This window comes from Miniopterus schreibersii (assembly GCF_964146895.1).
Source record: "Miniopterus schreibersii genome assembly, chromosome: 2".
Lineage (NCBI taxonomy): Eukaryota > Metazoa > Chordata > Mammalia > Chiroptera > Miniopteridae > Miniopterus > Miniopterus schreibersii.
Window position 1 is genome coordinate 106,929,657 of NC_138102.1, and position 16,734 is coordinate 106,946,390.

The window sequence follows — 16,734 nt, forward strand, 5'->3', positions numbered from 1 at the left end:
AGTGCCTGTGACACTTCCTCTGGTTCTCTCATTTACCCTTGGTTTGCATTATGGGTGGCAACAGCTCTCATATTTTGACCTGACTTTTCATTGTGCACTTGTCTGTCCAACCAGACTGTGAGCACCCCAGATCCTGCAGGGCCTGGTAGCTCTGGCCTTGTGTCTTAGTTGCTTGGGGAACAAGGCTTTTGATAGAAAGGCTTTTCTCTGAGTTGGGGCTCCTATTCTTAGCACTGTGCCTCCTCCTTTCCCAGCCTGGCCCAGCCCTGCTCTGTGGACCTTTCAGGGCAGCTCTTGCCAGTTCCCCCTTGCAGGGACAGTCCCATATCAGAATAAGTCACCTCATCTGAGTGGGCAGCTTCCTAAAGCTTGGATATAAGGACCCCACCCCACATTGCTCAGCAGTGGACTCCTGACAAGTCAGCCCCTTGGGAAAAGTCATAGCTTCTCTCCTTGGGACCAGTAGGTGCCCCGATATTTTCCACCATTCCCTATGTCCACTTTCTCCTTCTGGGCCTTGTTCTGTCCCTTCCCACATGGCCAGCAGGTGAACTATAAGATTAGGTGCCAAATAGTATGCTAAGTGCTTACCATGAACCTATGCTCATAGGAATCCTGTGTGATGGGGCCATTTCACCGATGAGGAACTTGCCCAACATCACACACATTTTAGAGGCTGAGAGTGGGTAACTGCTCTGCGCTGCTGCTTCGGGGTGGACGCTGCTTGGCCCAGATGCCCTGCTGGCAAGCCTGCTGCCTGCCACTCCCCTGCCCTGGCCTTTATTTTGGAGCATCTATGGAGCACCCCTCCCACCCACCTACACCACCTTCCTTTCCTGGCAGCTGAGTTTCTCCTTCCTCCCTGACTGGGAATCCCTTTCTTGGAAACCAGATTTGGTTCAGGTTGGTCTCCTCAGTGTGGACTGGCCCTCTCCCTGCTTCTGCCTTCTTCCCTTCCCTGAGAAGGGCTGAGACTGTTCCCAGGCTGGTCTTAGCTGTAGGCAAAGGGCTGTGGGATGAAAGGCGATATGTAAATGTAAGGCGATGATTATTTATTTGACAGGGACAGCTGCCTGTGGTAAAGAATGTAATCTAGTAATCCTTTTGTGAAAATTGGATCCGAGGCTCAGCACGCTGCCTGAAACAGCAAAAGGCCATTTCCCCCCCTTCCCCACCCCTCACCCCACCATGCTCTCTTACACACTTCCTGCCATTCTGTCATTCCTGCACTCATGTGCCCTGTAGCATGTATGTGTGTGGCGTACACATGACATACACCCTCTTTCTTTTGCTTTTGTGGCTTGTTAACATTTTACATAACCACAGTACAATTGTCAAAACCAAGAAATTAACATTGGTGTAATGTTATTAACCAAACTGTAGACTTTATTTGGATTTTTCCACTAATGTCCCTTTTCTACTTCAGTATCTTACATTGCATTTAGTTATCATGTCTTTTTAGGCTCCTCCAACCTGTGACAGTTCCTTAGTTTTCCTTGTCTTTCATGATCTTGGCAGTATTAAAGAGTACGAACTAGTCACTTTGTAGAATGTCCCTCACCTTTGGTCTGGCCAGTGTTTTCTCATGATGAGATTGAGGTCATGCATTTTTGGCAAGAATATCACAGATGTGATGCCATCTTTTTCAATACTCTCAAGGGGTACATGGTTTTAACATGTCTTTTTTTGGCAGAATTTTATGGTTTTATTAACACAAATACAGTGTGCGCACAAGCTGTCTATTCATTTTCTTCACTGTGCATCCTGGCATGGGGATTGGTGACTCTGATGGCCAGCTGGGCTGTTCTTTCCACAATGGCTTTGTGGTTCTTTGAGGAGATATTGTGAGCAATCTCAGCACAGTGCGATTTGTTACACATCAGCAACACTGAAGCTCCTTGACGTTGTGGACCAGGAACTTCCAAAAGGCACTGGGCAGCATTTGCTTTATTTTCTTGTTGCTCCATAACCAATGTTGGGCATCAAAATCTGGCCCTTGAATCTTCTGCATGTCATATTGTTACTGCCTCTGGGTTTCTGCCAGTTACACTTAATTTTGATATATTGGTCTGACTAGTACTAAGGTGACCTTCTTGGTCCTCTTCGTGATGATCTTAGGCTTCATGAGGGGCCTGAAGGTGACCACGGTGCTGAGTGGGAGATGGCGGCCACCTCCATACGCAGCACCAAGGAAGGGAGCTACATGTCTTATTACCAGTGATGTTGACTTTGGTCACTTGGAGAAGGTGACATTGGTGCAATGTTTCCTCTATAAAATGAATTTTCTCTTGGTAATTAGTAAATAATTTGTGGGAAGATACTTTGAGACTCTATAAATATCCTGTTTTTCCTTAAACTTTTATGCACCAATTTTATCATCCATCACTTGTTCTTGCCTTCAGCAGTTATTATTGTGGTGTTTGCCTAATGGTGATTTTCTATTTCCCTCATTTGCTTTACCTTTATTAATTGGAATTCTTCTGGAAGGAAGAGCTGGCCCTTCTCCTGCATTTATTTATTCATTTAGTTATTTTTTTTTATCATTATAGACTCACAAATATTTATATATTATAAAATATATGAAATACAATAAATGAATGGGTATATGTTATGTAATAAACATCATGGGTAGTTATTCTGTTCTATGGGTTATAGTTATAATTCAGTACCTAGTTGTTTTGTTGTTCAGATTGCTCTACCTTTGACCATTGGAAGCTCCTTCAGGTTGGTTCCTGTGCCCTTTTGACATGGCTTCATCTTTTTTTGAGCACTTCCCTGCTTTCTGGCACCACAAGATACTCCAGACTTATGTTGCATTTTTTTCTGTCACAGCCCTGGAATCAATCACTTCTCTAAGGAGCCCTGGTTCCATTGCTGAGGAATGGTGTTTAGAAGCCAAGATCTAGGCACTGGGTGTGTTCATTGCTATGGGAGTGTCATTGCTTCAAGGTCCTTGCAAAGAACACAGCTAGAAAAATCTATGTACGCCAACTCATGCACACACATATACCTATATTTATTTCTGTCCTATTTACCTGTATTTATATTTGAAAATCATGAGTTTGTAGTGGTTTTCATTTGCTTTAATTTGACAGTTTAGGGGCTGGAAAGAACATGGGAAATCAAATCCAAATTCTCCCCTTACAGAGGACAGAGGCATGGAGAGGGTAGGCATTCTGGCTGAGGTTACCTGGCCAGTCAGAGGTGGATTTGGATCTAGAACTTAAGACTTTTGACATAATGGTCTGACGGGTACCAGGTGAACTTCTTGGTCCTCTTTTTGACGATCTTGGGCTTCATGAGGTATCTGAGGGTGGCTGTGGTGCTGAGTAGGAGATGGCTGCCACCTCAGGGTTATGTCTCTCCACTGTGATAGGCATCTCTGACTGCCAAGGGCATCTTTTGGCAGTAGGTGGATATACTGGGTTGAACAGTGTTTTCCCCTATTCCCAAAGTCACTTCTACCCAGAACCTGTGAATGTGACCTTACTTAGAAATAGGGTCTTTGCAGATGTAATCAAATTAAAATGAGATCATATTAGATTAGGGCATGCACTAACCTGATGGCTGATATCTTTATAAGAGGGAAATCTGGACACAGAAACACATTAAGAAGAACACCATGTGATGATGGAGACCAAGACTGGAGTGATGCTGCTACAAACTAAGAAATACCAGGATCCCTAGCACCCACCAGAAGTGAGGAAGAGGCAAGGAAGGATTCTCCCCTAGAGCCTTCGGAGGAGTCATGGCCCTGCTAATACCTTGATTTCAGACTTTCGCCTCCAGAATGTGAGACAATAAACTTCAGTTGTTTTAAGCCACCTGTTTTGTTGTACTTTGTTATGACAGCCCTAGGAAAGTCGTGCAGTGGAGTTTCTAATGGATGTTGCTTTCCATCCTTTGCACAGATGTGGACAGCTCCTGCCAGGCGCCTCTGTAGTTGATTCTTCTCTTTTACTCTTGGGTGGCCCTAGGCTGGGGCTATACCTATGGAGGTAAAAGTGGAGGTTTCATTAGCGTGTTAGCCATAGTCAGGGCTCCCCTTCAGTGGAATTTGTGTTTCGGCCAAATTAAGACCCAAAGGGCTTGGATTTTTGAACAATATCCAGTGATGATACTTGTTTCTTTTCCTAATTCCCCCAAACCTTTAGGTTACAAGGATAATCTGATTGTCAAATTGTGTTTCTTAGCATTTAATTTATTTGTCTTTTGCTTCCTTGTGTAACTCAAGGTCACTTCCTAGAAAATACACATTCTTGTTTTCATGCATCAAGCTCATCCTGAAGGCTCCTTTAGTTCCCCCACCCCCATGTGGGTACAATGCATATCCAGCAGCCCTGGGCATCCTTGGTGGATTGCCACTGTGTTCACTGCTTGGACAGTGAATTCCTCCAGTAGGGACCATGCTTACCCCGTGCTCACCACCCACAGTCTCACATTTGCCTCTAGACTCTTGAGGTCACATCTGTCTTTCAGCTCCAGCTCAAGGGTCTCTCCTGTGGTATCTTTCTTACCTGTGCCAGTCTGTGGTGCCTTCGCCTTGTGTTCTTCATTTGGCAGTACTCTCCATTGTGAAATTACCTTTATATGTGTACTTGTTTTGACTCACTGACTTGACTGAGAGCTTTTCCAGGGCAGGGGCCCTACTGTACCTAGAAAGTGCCTAACTGGGGTTTGTTACAGATCTTCTTTATATCTGGGGGAAGAGATACTCTCATCTCAATCCATTTTGCTGGGTTTGGGCTAAAGACTCAGAACTACTTATGGGGAAACTGAGTCCTATAAAAAAAAAAGAAGCATGCCCATAACTCCTGCATCTCAATAGCACATACACAGCAAGATCAGGAAGGGTAGGGACCAGGTGTCTTTAGCTTCCCATGTATCCTCTCTGCCAAGATCATCCTGTCCTCTCTTTCCTCATTTTTCTGTCCAGATGGCTGGAGAGAGATGGCTGGTATCAGCCAAGGTGATGTATGACCACATGGGGCTCAGAGCAGAGAGGGCTAGAACCATTAGGGGTGTCAGGCTGGGAAATCGGAAATTAAAGGCCTGATGCCAAGGCCAGCAAAACCTCCCCCAGTACAATGCTCTGAAATCACCTGCGGTGGGTTTCATCAACATGGGCACAGGGAAAGGAAGGGCTCTTGGCAGGCTGGAGAGACAGATGGACTGTAGGCACTGGGCCTGGCTGGCCCTGTGAGTGAGCTACAGGGCACTTGGGGTTTGGTGCTGAGCTTCCATTATCAAGCTTCTGCTGGCATTGTTATGAGAAACTTTCTCCACTTTGAAGTTGTGCCCAGGCAAGCCAGTCCCCTCTTAGGTCTCAGTCTCCTCACCTGTGAAATGAACATGCTGGACCAAATGACTTTGAGGTCTCGAGGCCCTGACATAGCCTAGATTTATAACTTGTGGTCACCAGGAGAGTAGTGATGGGGTTGTAGATGGTGGCAGAGGGGCAGACAGGGCCCAGGGTGCCGGACCATTGGAGAAGGACAGCTTCCTCAGACATCTCAGAGCCCTCGGGGAGCTGAGCTGGCACTGAGGACAGAAAGATGTCTTGGAGATAATGATCTCTGAAAAGGCAGAAAAGAGGACTTTTCTTTCTCCATAGTCCCTTGACAGTCTGTCATTCCATCCACCTATCTATCTTTCCTACAGGTATTTATTGAGCACCTGTGTGTGCCAGGCACTTTGCTAGTGCTAGGAACACAGCTGTGAATAAGACGAGGTCATCCTTTCATGGAGTCTAAGGTCTAATTGAGGAAGACAGGTACTAGACAAACAATTGCAGAAATAATTAATTACACTTGGAATAATTTCAAACACCTCATGGGCTTCTTCCTTGATTTTGCTTTTCTGTTCCCACTACTGTCTTCATCCTTCTCCTTCCTTATCCTACTCCACTGCTTTGTCTCCGTGGCCTTTCTTCACCTCTCCAGTGCCAAGACCTTCCCAAGACCTTCCCGAGATTCTGGGCTCTCTCAGGACAGAAACTCAAAGAGCCCTGGGGTTGTTTTTTCCCGTTTTTTTTGTTTGTTTGTTTGTTTGTTTTTGTTGTTAATCCTCACCCGAGGGTATTTTTTCCATTTTTTTTTTTTTTTTTTTTTAGAGAGAGTAGAAGGGAGGGGGAGAGACAGAGAGAGACACATCGATATGAGAGAGACACATGGATTGGTTGCCTCCCACCCAGGGCAGGGATTGAGCCTACAACCGAGGAATGTGCTCTTGACCGGAATTGAACCGGTGACCCTTCAGTCAGACGGCTGACATTCTAACCACTGAGCCAAACTGTCTAGGGCAAAAAGCCCTGGGTTTTCACCTTTGTCTTATGTGCTTGGAGAATTCCCCGGGGGAGGAGAGTGGCAGTGCCTGTCCTTCCTGCATCCATTGCTGATGGGCCCTGTGGCCTCGGAGGAGGTAATAGGTTGTAAGCTTTGGAGTCAGACTTCCCTGGGTTTATGTTCACTCTGTGACCCTTACCAGCCTGCACCAGCCACTTACCTTCTCTGAGCTTTAGTTTCCTCACCTGGAAAATGGGTTTAACTACACTTACCTTGTAGCATTTTTTTTTTTTTTTTATCAAATGGGGAATTGTAAGTGAAAGTACCGTGATGGTGCCTTGAATACATTAGGTACTTGATTAAACCAGCTTTCTCACCTTCCTCTGGGTTTGCAGCCTGATATTTTTGAGTCTAGAGTGGAGGCAGAGGAGCCCTGCCCCACTGTAGGTCATACTTCAGCTGAGGTAGACAGCAGGAGGGTAGCAGTCAGTACTCCCTGCTCTGGGACAAGGTGCAGCTAGGAAAGGCCAGGAGTCCACCAGGGGCTGGAGAGAATGACAAGTGTCCCATGAATCCCAAAAATGAAGCATGGTTTGACAGCTGCCTGCTGCATCCTGCTGGGCATTGGGGCAAGGAAGACCCTCACTGAGGGGCGTAGCCTGAGCTGGTGGGTCTGCTGGAGCCACCATCCTGGTGGCATCTCCCCTGAAGCAATGGGAAGTGGCCCTTCTTCCTCCAGGGTTGCCCTCCCCCTCACTCTTTTCCCCTTCCAGATTCAGTCTGAGCCACCTGGGGCCTATTGTGCCCCTGAAGAGTGCATCTTCTAGACCAGTGCTGCGATGATGGAGAGTTCTATTTTGCACTGTCCAATGCAGTAGTCACTAGTTACATGTGGCTGTTGAGCACTTAAAATGTGGCTACTGTACCTGAGGAACTGAATTTTTAATTTTATTTCTTTTTAATTAATTAAAATATAAATTTAAGTGGCTATGTGTTACCAGTGACTGCCATATTGGACAATACTGTTCTACACCAACAGTTTTCACTTTCAGTGTTGCCACACACTGCTTGGTCACTTTTCATGTGAGGTGTGTTCTGAGCAATTTGCTCTTGGTAAGAAATCACTGAACTATGTGAATGGTTTGCATGTATGTTGGGGGCATGGCTTGTCAGGTAAAGGGCTGACCCTTAGGACTCTAGTCTGGGCATGTTGGAGATTGAGTGTAGGGTCTGGATAGGGAAGTATGAGGGGAGAAATCTTAAGGGCCTCGTTCATCTGGGAGCTACTGCAGAACCAGAGAAGGTATTTTGAACAGCCTTTCTTCTTAGAGGAAAGGGATGAAGGGGTTGCATTTCATGAGTTGATTTTATAGGAGCTGGAGGAGTTGTGAGAGACCATCTAGCCTAGCATGCTCATTTTACAGATGAAGAAACTGAGGCCCACAAACATCAGTACCTATCATGGACTAGGACTGGGTTCCTTCACTTCTCAGAACTTACCCTGTAAAGCAGATATTATCATCCTTATTCTGTAGTCAAGGTAACCAGAAATCAAAGTCATGAAGCTTTTTAGTGGAATCAAGATTGATACCAAGTCTGTCAAGAGTCACAAGTTTAATTTGTGACAGAACCTATGTCTGCTGACTGTTAGGCCAGTACTACTCGCTGCAGATCATGACATTACCTCCACCATGTTGGGCGGGGGGGTCAGGTCTCCAGGCTTCTTCCTCCAGCACCCGTATGAGGCCAGTGGTGGTGGGGGTTCAGGTCCCAGTGGAGGGGTGTGGAATGTTTGCATAGAGCATAGCTGTGGCAGTGTGGGGCTGCCTTCTCCAGGGCCTGGAACCATACTGCTGAATAACCCTGCTATTTGCGGAATCCAGACACCTGCCTGCCTAATGACCAGGAGGGGTAGGGAGCAAGGTCAGAGGGGAGCGGAAGGCCCACATTCCAGTCCTGAAAGAGAAGTGAGCAGAGGAGACCTGTCTCTCTCTTTCCTCTCTAGCTCTGGCTGGGACTCTGCCCAGGCGGGGGAGGGGCCCAGCCCTCCCTCTGTCCAGCTGTTGTCCACCTCCCTCCCCTCACAGTTGCAGCTGTTCAGCTCCATCAGTTTCATCCAAGGCTGGGTGGAAGGAGGGAGATGAGGGAAGAGGGGGCCTCTCAGGCGTGATGGCCAGGTGACCGGTTTCTGCCACTAAGAGGTATCTCCCATTGCTGAGGGAGAGGGCTCAGGATGGTGTCTGTCCCAGCTCCTGGGTAAATGGTGGGGTGTGGGTGGCTCAGCTTTCAGACTCTCAGCATTAGTGCCTCTAGGAGACTACTCTTTTATTGAAAATAATAGGAACAGTTAAATTCTTCCTTTATCTTCTCTTGGGACTCAAACTCTCCTAACTCTCTTCCTTTGCTTGGCACTTCTAGGCTTTGCTGTAATTTTCATGAATGAATAAATAAATGGCCCTTCCCAATCTTCAGGACAGGGAGATGGGCACAGGTGTGAGAGTAAGGGGATGGGGTCTCTGTTTCTTCTGGCCAGATGATTTGACATTGTTGGAACTTTGTGTTTGGGGTTCAGACTTGGGGTATATAAGCTGTCAACAACTGTGTTTTGTCCTCCATGTCTGGACAGGAGGCATAGAAATGTCAGTCTTGGCATCAGCATTGCCTGCAGCCAAAAGTGTGCCTGGCCTTGTTCTTTCTCTTTTTTTCAGAAATCTAGGTAAGCCCCTGAAGGCTCTAATACCCTACCTCCTTCAGTAACTAAAGGGAAAGGTATAAAGAGGAATTAGTACTCTTTCTTGGGCAGACCTCAGTTTACCAACCTACAGAATAGGGAGAAGCATTGCCACCCTGTTTCAATCCAATAGGTAACAGCATCACAGCATAAAAATTGATTTGAGCTCTTTGGAAAAGAGGCCATAGGAGAGTTACTTGTTTTTATTTCTTAGCTTCATCCGGTCCTAGCGCATGACTGAACGGGTGTTAGCCAAGTAATATACATTAGTGATCCAAGACTGGCTTTGAGTTAGAGACATCTGGGAGCTTTTTAATAATTCAGACTCCTGGGCCCCCAGCCCAGATCTTCTGAGTCTGAAATTCTGGGAGTGGGGCAGGAATCTGTATTGGGAAAAGCTTTCCAGATGATTTCAATGCAATTAGGTTTGGGGAGGTCCAACTCCTCTACTTTTGGGGAGAAATCTGGTGAGCAAATACTCATAAGTGCTTTCTTCTGAGGCGTGCCTGACTTTGAGGTGCGTTTTTTCATGCATTCATTCATTGAGCCAGCTCGCATTGAGTGAGTGTCTGGTGTGCCAGGTGCAGCTCTAGGCACAGGGCTGCCGGCAGAATTTGGTGGAGTATTCTACCCTCAGGGAGTGCATAGTCTGTGGGGGAGACAGACAAGAACACCAATACTGGGGGGGCAGCTGATGCCTAGAGAGACTAAAGAACTTGACTAAGGCCACCTGGTGAGCTATGTTTTGTTGTTGTTGATGGACGGACCTGGGCTGAGGAGGGTTTACTTTTGGAAAAACTGCATCAGGACCCCCCCAAATGAGCTTGGCATATCTGGAGGTGCACACAGACATGGCGTCAATCTTGATTCCAGTCACATGACAGGGTGACTCTCGCAGATTTGCAGATTTCTTGAGTGCAATATTAGGATAATATACCCACTTTGCTGCAGCTTGTTAGGATTGGAGATATCATGTTTGGTCCATGCTAACTGCTCAATTAATGCTAGTTTTTCTTCTTCACCATTTAATTTGATCTCCTAAGAGGACAGCATGTTTTTTTGGCCTCAATGTTCGGAGCTCTCCTTCTAGCTGGGGGTTGCCTTAAGTTAATTCTCACTTAAGGGTTGATTTCAGGGTGCCAAGTTCCAGGCACTGCAGGAGAACGTTCACTACCCCTTCATCATCCTAGGCCTGGCCTGGCCTTGGTGAGTCCAGCCCCCTCTTTTGCCTTTTAACTCAATACTCCCTGCACAGCCCCATTCAAATCGCTGGAGCAGTCTGAATGCCTTATTTCTCAGTCAGGCTTCTTCATCCAAGCCTTTGTCCTTCCGCTCACTCCACATTAAACTCTTGTCAACATTTTTTCCCAATGAAGTTCTTCCTCCCCCGGCATAGTCCCCAGTCTCCAGCTGGCTTCGCTAGCCAGGGACACAATTGGATTGCAATTGCGAGCACTTCCTGGAGATCAGGTCCCTGGAGAGCTATAACAGTCCAGGAGTGTTTCTGGCCACCTATTCCTGTGGTTAGTGAAGGTTGTGTGTCCAGCATACAGTCTCACACCCACAGAGCTGGGGAGCGCGCATGCGTACCCACAGCTTTCCCGGAGGCCCGCCTTTGTATTGTATTACCTATGTCACTAGTTTCTGGCTGCCAGTTTGAATTTCTTAAACGGATTTTCTGATTACAGGCTCTGGAGGGGTCTCCCCACCCCTCTCCCCCCACTGTATGTAATTGGGCACGGAGCCCTTGTGGGGTGGATTTGGGTAATGGCTAGGCTGCATTCCTTCCATTCTTTTCTCACAGGAAAAAGTGCCTGGAAATAACCCTCTGGTAGGGATTGCTTACAGGAGGAGGGGCCAGTTTCAGCCACTGGCCTTCACATTTGGTCCCTCTTGGCCCTATCCAGCCCTTCCCTACCATTTCCCCTCGAGGCAGATGCTACCAGCTGGGCAGGCATGGGGTTGCAGATGCCCTTCAGTGGGTTTAAGGATCTGACCAGCTGGGCCACCCGCTTCCCACCCTTTTTGTTTGGATTGTGGCTCCATTCCTGGGAATTTCCTCCATAACCACAAATACTGAACAGAATAGGGCAGCAATAAATGAAATTTCCCTCCCTCCTTCCTTTCTTTCTTTCCTTTTTTATTTTATTTAAATAAAGCCAGTTTTTGGAATTGAAAAGTAGAAGACCAACAATTGAGTGTAAGTGAATTTCCCTCCAAATGGGATGCCCTGCTGGATTTGGGTGTGATTCATAGTGTGGAATCTCTCCCCTGGGAGTGTGATCCAATTGAAAAGTGTATGAAGAAAGTTTTTCTTTCTGTTTACTAAGGCACCAGCTCTCTCTCACAGTTTATAAAAAGGCAGCTGCCATCTAATGTCCCTCAGCATCTGGCCATCAGGAGGACTCCGTAGGGTCAGGTCTTCTGGTTGTCCACATGGCCCACTCAGCTCCTCCCTTACCTACCTGGGCTCCGCCACAGTGTTTGGCCTGATGCCATGGCCCCCTCTTTTAGAAGGTGCTTCAGTGGTCATCCTGCCTTCAATACTTCTGCCTCCTTCAGAGAGCAAGCAGCCTCTTCCTTAGACCTGGCTCCTAAGTCTCCGCAATGGACACAGTGAGATGTGAATTGAAAAGACAGGGCTGCACCCTGGCTGGTTGGCACAGTTGGTTGGAGCATCATCCCATATGCTGAAAGGCTGCAGGTTCGATTCTCGGTTAGGGCACATGACTAGGTTGCAGGTTTGATCCCAGGTCAGGCACCTATGGAAGGCAACCAACCGATATTTTTCTTTTTCTCTCCTGTCTCTAAAATCAGTAGGCATAACATTGGGTGAGGATTAAAAAGAAAAAAAAGAAGGAAAGAAAAGAAAAGATAGGGCTGGTGTGGCAACCTCCAGCCTGGAGGCTCTCAGAGCCTTCTTATCTCATGCGCATCAGAATCAGAAGGTAGGGACTCTGAGACCATTGCACACTCGAACACTTGAGTGACAGAGCAGCAGAGGGCCACATACATGAAGTTGGGGGGGGGGGCAGGCAGTGCCTGCTCAGTGAGGAGTGCTGAACTTCCGTCTGTAGTGTGTGCATGCTGGGGAGGGTGGTGCAGGCCTTCATTGAAGCTCCCCCAACTCTGCAGACTGATTTGTGACAAAACCTTCACTTCATGCCTACCCACTATGGGACTCCAAGAAGGCCCTGAGCAAAAGAGACATTTCCCACTTAACCTTATCTGGTTTGTGATTGTGCTAGCTTATTTTAGGGTCAGGAGTAAGCATTTAAAAAAATAAGAATTGTATAAATAGTATTGTACAATGAGAGTACAAATCAAAGGAATAGGGAGAAAAGGACGCCTCACAAACCTGCCAGCACTACCAATCAACTTTCCATTTTCTATGATGCCTTCAGTCTGTATTTATTTGCAAACATAATTTCCACATGGTTATTGTCATAATATAGATAGAATTTTGCATTCTATTTGCTTTATTTAATATTCTACCACAGCTACATAATTATCACAATTAGACTTTTAAATGTCTACACAGTAATTGTTGAGTACTCATCAATTTTCCCGCTGTTGAACATTTAGCTTGTTCACACTTATTAAACTTACAGATAGTGCATTAACAGATACCAGTACATTAATAACATGTATGTGTTTATATGTGTGTCTATGTGTGTGCCTTTCTCTCTCTCTTTCTGTTTTTCTTTCTTCCCTGTTTGTGTTATTTTCTTAAGATGAGATAAGAACCCAAACATTCTTCGTAGAGTAGGGGAAATCTCATTCTGGGTTGTTAAATACCAGCCAGAAGTTCAGATGCCTGAGAACAGCCACAGGATTAGCTCAGATCTTGGTCTAAGTCTGTCCTTATAAACTACCTGGGAATGAGTTAGGCAGCAGAGTCCCTGTTTTAAAGGCTGTTAATTCCACAGTTTTGTTGTGGCTCAGGCTCTGAAGCCTGCTGGCCTGGATATGTAGATCTAGTCTGTATGGTTTAACTCATTCATTAATTCCCTAGGTGCACTCCTTCACCTGACCCCATTCAAAGCAAGAGAAATGGATCTGACGCTCACCCTCAGGGATCTTGCGGTCTGAAATGACCACAGGCTCAAGTGTTCAATTACATTCAACCAGACTTTATGCAAAGCTGCAAACTCAGATTAGTGAAATAGGTCAGGGTGGTAGGTCTATGACAAATTGAAGACCATGTACCCCATATGCTAACCTATCTGCTGTTCAGGTCCAGCTGATTGTTGCCACACCAAAATGAGCCTGGTATTGCTAGATCTTCCATTTTTTGAGGGAAACTTGAATTCCTGATTTTTGGGTAAAATCTCCCAAATTTTAATTGTTGGTGACTAATTAAAAAATATATAAAGCCCGGCCGGGCGTGGCTCAGTGGTTAAGCGTCGACCTAGGATCCAGGCGATCAGGGTTCAATTCCCGGTCAGGGCACATGCCCGGGTTGCGGGCTGCAGCCGATCAGTGACTCTCTCATCATTGACATTTCTAGCTGTCTCTCTCCCTCTCCTTTCCTCTCTCTGAAATCAATAAAGATATATATATATATATATATATATATATATATATATATATAAAATATGGTGGAGACCAAACAAAGCATATCTGTGGTTTAGAGTGTCAGTTTGTGACCCTTGCTTTATATATAATGGGTAAATTGTTATGCTGGGCATTTTGGGGTGTTGAAGGAACATAGAACTATAAAGGTGATAAAAATTATGGGGGAGGAGAGCCACTTGCACACAATTACAGCATGAAGCATTATATGATCGATGACACGAGTGAGACAAGACAAGCTGATTTGGAAATGCTCTGGCAGGGACAGTTTATTCTGTTCCGAGGATATAGGAAGTCATCGCAAGAAGGCAGCTCCTGGTTAGAACTGAGACATTGTGAAGTTCTTAGTCTCTGTACACCCTTCCAGTCAGTGATGAGACTGGGTGTCTGTGTCTGTGTCTGTTTATCTGTCTCAAGCAAGTGACCATGTCTTCTTTTCTAGTTCTTCTGGCAAGTCCTTTGAGAGGAGCTAGGCCTTGGATGAGAGAAGGCTTGAAGCATAGACTCAGAACTTGGAAAATTGGTTAGGTGGGTGCTGAGTAAATATCCTTTCCTCCATTTTCCAATCCGTGCAGTGAGGAAAATAGTCCTCTATGGGCACTTAGCCAGTATTTATTGCAAGCACATTGGAGGCAGAGTTGCCAACGCCTGCCCTCCCCCTCATCTCTCCTTGGAGAGCTGTAGAGAAGATAAAGGTGCTTTGAACTCCTCAGGTAGGAGAAGGGACTTGAAGATGCCAGCACCGCTCCACTGTTTTCCCAGATGACAGCCATGACATACGAGCCTAGTGATACTTAAGAAATATGACTTGCTAGGGAATAAACACCTTGTGTTATTTATTATTTATTAAAAAACAAAGCTTTCCTCAGCTGGGAGGTTTCAGATCACTGCCAATGTCAAGTTCAATTTTCCTCTATTAATAACAGGTCGGTGTCCTTCCCAGCTTGTGTCAAGAGTATTAAGATGTTTGTCTGGGTGCACCTTTGTCATGTGATGACTTCACAAGAGGAAGGGGACATGGTATAGGAAAATTGAAATGTTGTGTAGTGTCTGGGCCCAGATCTTGTGAACAACAGTAAAGTACAGCGGTCTTCTTGGTGCTGGGCGCTGTGCTAGAGGCTTTATCTACATCCTCTTATGTAATCCCCTCCAGGATTGGGGAGAGTGAGGGACAGTAGGTGGGGAGCCCCAGTGTTCAGGAGCGAAGGTGCTAATGGATGGAGGTGTCCACGGTCCCCTGATGGGATAGACTCTTGGGAGTTTAGAATCAAGGTGAGACTTGGGTTTTGCTGCTAAGAGTCTGGTGGAATCAACCATGGACTGCGAGCATCCTGGAGGAAGTGACAGTGGGTCAGCAGTGGTAGAAGGGATGGGATGCTAGGCTGGGCTAGTTGGGAGGGCTTTCTGGTGGAGAAGGGCCTGGAGCAAGGGCCCCAGTTGAGGTGAAGTCTAGCTGATTTGAGGGCCACCACATTTTCACCTTGAGTAACTATGTTACTGATAAGGACAATAATACCCTTGTAGTATTGAGTGAATTCTTCCCACTGAGCCTCATGACGAGCAGGTGAAGATGGGGAGAGCAGATTTTATTATTTCCATTTAATTCACATAAATGTGGCATAGTTTAAGAACAGGGATTTGAAAGCTAGGCAAATGTGTGTTTAATCAGAGCCTTTTGAATTTGACTAATTTATTTAACCTCTGGACCCCAGTTTCTCCATCTGGAATGTGGGGAGACTAATACCGCATAGGGTAAGGGATAAAACCTAAAATTGTCCTTGGCACATAGTAGACACTGAATAATTAATAGTAGCTGCTATTGTTGTCAGTGCAGACTAAGAAACTGAGGCCTAGAGAGGTTAAGTGTCTTGCTCAAGGTCACAAAGGTGGTAAAGGAAACAGCCAGGACTTGACCCAGGGCCTTCTAACTTTTTATGCTGTGTTCTCCCATTCTGTGTACCTGGCCTTTCCTTTCCCCCCCTGATCAGGTGGACACTTGGCAGACAGCAGGCAGGCAGGCCCCACTGCCATCCAGGTTGCATTTATGCCTGAATTGTAAGTTATGGGCTCTGTCCCTGCATTAGGTATGATTATAGGGTGCTAACAGAGCAGCACACCCAGTGAAAAATGATTAGTGAAAATGTGCCAGGGCTTTTGTTCACCAAGCAACTCCATTGTGTTTCTCTCCTCTTCCTCACCCCTCCCTTTATCTTCTAAAAAAAAAAAAGAAATGGAAAAGATGAAGGGCTGTCAGCGCTGGATCATAACATGGGCCCCAGGAGTTGGCAGCTTTTCAGTCCTTGCAGAGAGTTCCCTCCTCTTCTTGCCTTCCTCAAGTTCTTGCTTTCCTAAGTCTAATTAACATCTTTGAGCCCCCTAAAAGCAGGGAGCTTCCTGCTTCCCTGTCTCATGTTGGCTCTTTCCCGTCAGCTCTGTTACCAGCCTCCCCTCTCCTGTGAATGTCTTGTAGGGGAACTATTGAAGTGGCCACCAAGTCCAACTGCTGGCTGTGGGTGGAGACACCTTTCTCTAGCACTCCTCAAGTGATGTCACACTCCTCCCCAGAACCTTCAGTGACTCCCTGTTACTTTTCTCAAGTCCATGCTTCTAAGGGTAGCATTCCAGGCTCTCCAGAATTTGACCTCAGCCTGACTTTGCTTTGTTATCCCTCACTGCTCCTTGGATGAAGCATATGCTTCCACTGCACTGGCCAACACACTATTTCCTGAACAGGTCTGGAAATTACCTGCCTTTGGTCATGCAGTTCCTTTTGCTTGTAAAGTCCTCACCCAGGTGAAATTAGACCCATTCTTCAGTGATTAGCTGAAGTGCCAACTCTTCTGTAACCTACATCTTGCTTAGGAACATGCTCCTCTTTCACCTGGCACACAACAGATATGGAATTAATGTAGAATTTGCTCACAGACTGTCTGCTTGTCACTGTGCACGTCTCTTCCAGGGCCTCCTCAGAGTTTTGCTGTCTGTCCCCCTTTCCCCACACGCTTGCAGTGTATTTACTCCTTAATTGCACATGATCTAACTTCTTAGGCATTTTTCTTTTTAAGTGTAAAATTGTCTTACTTTTTCCATCATTGTTTGTTCAGTTTATGAGCCCTAGAGGCTAAGGTGGCAGAACTGTGTAGT

At 46.1% G+C, this 16,734-nt stretch overlaps 1 protein-coding gene and 1 pseudogene across 3 annotated transcripts in view; one reads left to right on the top strand and one right to left on the bottom strand.

The window, feature by feature from the left end:
• Nucleotides 1–16,734, top strand: part of TSPAN9 (tetraspanin 9) — a 194,742-nt gene that overhangs the window by 50,164 nt on the left and 127,844 nt on the right. The window lies entirely within an intron of this gene.
• On the bottom strand, nt 1,740–3,300 carry LOC308552500 (large ribosomal subunit protein eL32 pseudogene; annotated as a pseudogene). Its single transcript has 2 exons — nt 3,257–3,300; nt 1,740–2,150 (listed from the first exon to the last, which is right to left on the bottom strand). The product of its transcript is annotated as a large ribosomal subunit protein eL32 pseudogene (transcript).